This window comes from Sorex fumeus, unplaced genomic scaffold, assembly GCF_029834395.1.
Source record: "Sorex fumeus unplaced genomic scaffold, SorFum_2.1 ptg000122l, whole genome shotgun sequence".
Lineage (NCBI taxonomy): Eukaryota > Metazoa > Chordata > Mammalia > Eulipotyphla > Soricidae > Sorex > Sorex fumeus.
Genome location: NW_026606179.1, coordinates 7,064,114 through 7,068,503, shown reverse-complemented (window position 1 = coordinate 7,068,503; position 4,390 = coordinate 7,064,114). Strand labels below are relative to the sequence as shown.

The 4,390-nt window shown below is 46.3% G+C and overlaps 1 pseudogene; it reads right to left on the bottom strand.

Moving 5' to 3' along the window:
• Positions 1–2,206: 2,206 nt before the first annotated feature.
• On the bottom strand, positions 2,207–3,624 carry LOC130044449 (ribonucleoside-diphosphate reductase subunit M2-like; annotated as a pseudogene).
• Between the last annotated feature and the right edge of the window lie 766 nt (positions 3,625–4,390).

Here is a 4,390-nt window from a genome sequence, read left to right as displayed (position 1 = left end):
CCTTCACCAGTGCCCATTCTCCACCCCCAACAACCCCAGTATATCCCCATCCCACACCCTCCCCCTACCTGTGGGGCAGATGATTTCCACATTACTCTCTCTCTACTTTGATCACATTACTGACTCCCAAACTACTGGAAAACTGGGGAGCTGGGGGGAGGAGGCCCAGTCCCGATTTGAGTAGGCTTAGAGACCTCAGTCACAGGTTCCCATATACCTGGGTTTTTCTGCTGGTCCCCTCTTGGTTGAGGTTCAATTGGTCATAGTTTTCAGGACTCTAGGTCCCATTCGAAGGGCACAGGAGTGAGGTTGCAGCCAGAAACAGGTGTAGGGGTTAAGAGGAGATTGCCTGGTCTCAGCTCCTTTTGACTGGAAATAGACAGTACTTCCAGGAAAGCCAGGGTTCAAGTTCTTCTACACTATTTCAGTTTGAAACATAGATCCTGAGGACACAGTTGTAGGTAGGGCTGACCACAGAGGCTTGCTGTTAGGTGTGAGTTCACAAAGTAGAATGTGGGGGCTGCTGCTGTGATGCGTGTGTGTTCGGTGGTTCTGCATTCGGTGGCTCAGAGCCACTTCCCCACCTCCCTAGGCTTCCCCAGCAGAAAGATAGAGACAGGGAGTTGGGGGACCACAGCCTGATGGTGAAAATGGCCACTTTAATTTAGAGCTGCTAGCATACTTATAGAACATCTGAAAGGGGTTTGAGGTAAAGACATAGGTGTGATTGATCATTTACACAGATAAACATTTGGCAGAGGAAATTCTCTTGGGGAGATTAACTCAAGGAGACACTCTGTCTCCTAGGGACATCTACATTGCTTTTATCCTTCTCTCTAGTTGTGTGTGTTATTAATACTTGCAGTTGTTTGGATAAACAAAGTAAGAGACAAAGTTCTCAACACTTAGTTCTCTGGGCTTTGAGAGCAAACAAGGCTTTTAACGTTTATTTCTCTGGGCTCTGAGAGCAAGCAAGGCTTTTACTATAAATCCCAGACCAAGTCCTCAGGCCAGTTCAGCTTGTCCTTCCCCATGGGGGTCCTGTCTCTTAAGTCATAACAGCTTGTATCAAACATGCATTTATGCTTTCTAGTCTGTCCCTTCTCTGCCTTCTGTCTCATACACACTTGTGGTTGATTCCAACCATTGTCCAGTCCTCCTAGTCTCTGTTTTTCCTGACCGTGGATATTAATCTTATAATATATATTATTGTTACTGTGTTTGGCATATCGAATACTCTCGGTAGCTTGCCGGGCTCTCCGAGAGGGGCGGAGGAATCGAACTCGGGTTGGCCATGTTGGCCGCTTGTAAGGCGAATGCCCTACCGCTATGCTAAGACCCTTCCAAAGCTGTTCATGGTTAGGTTTCAGTCATACAGTGTTCTAACACCCATCCCTCCACCAGTGTACATTTCCCACCTCCAGTGTCCCCAGTTTCCATCCCATCACACCCCATCCCCCCACCCCTAACCTGCCTCTATGGCAGCAGTCACTTTCGTCTCTCTCTCTCTCTCCTCTCTCTCTCTCTCTCTCTCTCTCTCTCTCTCTCTCTCTCTCTCTCTCTCTCTCTCCCCTTTTGGGCACTGTGGTTTGTAATATACACACTGAAAACACTGAAAAGTTATCAGGTATATCCTTTTACGTACTTTCAACACTCAGTCTTGTCCAGTGTGATAATTTCAAGCTATTATGTCATACTGGTCCCTTCTCTATCTTATCTCCATCTCACACACACTTGTGGTTGATTCCAATCATTTACCAGTCCTCCTAGACCCTGTTTTCCCTGGTCTTGGATATTAGTCTTCTAATATATATATGTATATATATTTTTATATACCACAAATGAATGCTGTCATTCTATACCTGTCTCCTTCTGTCTCATGTCACCAAGCATGATACTCTCCAGGTCCATCCATTTATTTATTTGTTTATTTATCCCCAAATCCATACAATATAATTCTGCTTTGAAGTGGTGAGACCTGTGCCCACTGCCTGTGAATTTGTGGGAGTCTTGGTAATGGGCCTTGCATGTTGTCTACCTGGATTCAATTCCTGTCACCACAATGGTCCTCCAAACTCCACCAAGAGTGACCCCTAAGCAATGCTAGGCATGCCCCACCCAGAAAACAAAACAAAAAGTCCTAAACTACAAAACCATACAACGAGGAAGACTGTTTTTTCGGGTATAAAAATGCACCTTGGTTCCTTTAGAAGTTTGCATCCAAGGTAAAAGAATTATCTGTTGAACTTGATATCACTCCCATCCTCTGATACTTGCCTACTCTCTTCTCAAAGAAGTTAGTCTTCCCTTCCAGTGAGATATTCTCCATGAAGTCAAATGGATTTTCTACTCTGAAAACCTTGCTAAAACCCAGCCCCAGCATAAGTCTGTCAGCCACAAATTCAATATACTGTTTCATTAACATGCAGTTTTTCCCAGTGAGATTCACAGGCAAGGCCTCAGTAAGGAACTCCTGTTCTGTTGTAACAGCACTGAGGATTATTTCTTTTACTCTATGCTCAGAAGGTTTGTGCATTAGATGTTTGAACATCACGCAATCAAAGTCACAGTGTAAACCCTCAATCTTGCTAATAAATTCATTGGAAAATGTGAGGCCAGGCATCAGTCCTCTTTTTTTCAGCCAGAATATCGATGCAAAAAAGCCAGAAAAGAAGATCCCTTCCACTGCCACAAAAGCCACAACACGTTCTCCATAGGTAGCCTCTATGTCTCCAATCCAATGCAAGGCCCAGTTCACCTTCTTCTTGACACAAGGCATTGTTTTTTTTTTTGTGTGTGTGTGTGTGTGTTTGAAATTTTATTTTATTTTATTTTTTAAAAATTTTTATTAGTGAAACACCATGAGGTACAGTTGTAGACTTACAGATTTTTGTGCTTGGATTTCAATTATACAATGATCAAATACCCATCTCTCCACCAGTGCCCATTTTCCACCACCATGGGTCCCAGTATCAAGACATTGTTTCAATAGCATTGAAGAGATATTCCCTTTCTTTGGAATCTTTATGTAAGTATCAATGAAGAGACTGTACATTTCAGAGTGAATGTTTTCCATAGCAGTTTGAAAGCCATAGAAACAGCGGGCTTCTGTGATCTGAACTTCTTGGCTAAACCGCTTGATCAGTTTCTCATTGACGGTGCTGTTGCTGGCGGCGAAGAAAGCCAGGATGTATGAGATATGAAGTACCTCTCCTCGGGCTTGAGGGCGTTCCAATGCTGGATGTCCTTGGAAAGGTCTACCTCCTCGGCCGTCCAGAAGGACGCCTCGGCCTTCTTGTACATCTGCCAGATGTTGTGGTATTCGATGGGGAAGATGATGAAGAGCCGAGGGTTCTCTTGCAGCAGCGGCTCCACGGCGTTGGCTTCGGGGGCCGGCACCTTGCCTTTCGGCTCTCCCAGCTCCTGCAGGATCCGCAATGCCAGCTTGCTGGCCAGATCTCGCGTGGCACTGAGGGTCAGGGGTGTGTTCTCCTTGTCAGGGAGTCTGAGCCTCTTGAGGGCCGACGTGTGCAGGTGCGGGGGATGGCTGTTGTCGGTCAGCGGGGTGATTGGGGGTATGCGGGGGGTGGGGGTGGGGGTGGGGGTGGGAGTGACCGGAGTCATGGTGAGGGAGGTGGGTTCCGAGGCGCTGGGTTGGTTAGAGGAGACTGGGGGGATGCGGAGGGCAGGTCCATCCATTTATAGGCAAATTTCATGACTTCATTTTTCCTAACAGTGGACTGGCCCGGCCTTTTTGGAAAACAATTTGGACAAAAAACTAGAAATTGAGCTCCCGTTTGACCCAACAATACCACTTCTGGGAATATACCCAGGGGACCCAAAAATACACAGCAGAAACACTATCTGCACTCCTGTGTTTATTGCAGTACTATTCACAATAGCCAGAATCTGGAAACACCAGATTCTGAGTGCCATATGAGTACATAGTATTCCATTGTGTAGATGTGCCATAGTTTCTTTATCCATTCGTCTGTTCTCAGGCATTCAGGTTGTTTCCAGATTCTGGTCCCCTGGATGTATTCCCAGGTAGATATAGTTGGGTCAAATGGGAGGGGCGTTCATAGGTGGCATCTCAGGGTCCTGTCAGGACAGGGGAGGATAAGGACTAGTTCCTCCCCATCTCGTGAAGCCCATTGTGTGTCGTCACTGCTGGCCCATACCTGGATTTTCCAATGAATTCTGGAAGATGATGGCTGCCGGGATCCTCAGAGAACAGGTGGAGGGATAGCACCCGCTCCCATCTGGGGTGGTGTACCAGAGTTTCTTTAACCAGTCGTCTGTTCTTGGGCACTTGGGTTGTTTCCAGATTCTGGCTATTGTGGACAGTGCTGCAATGAACATATAGGAGCAGATGTCATTTCTGCTGTGC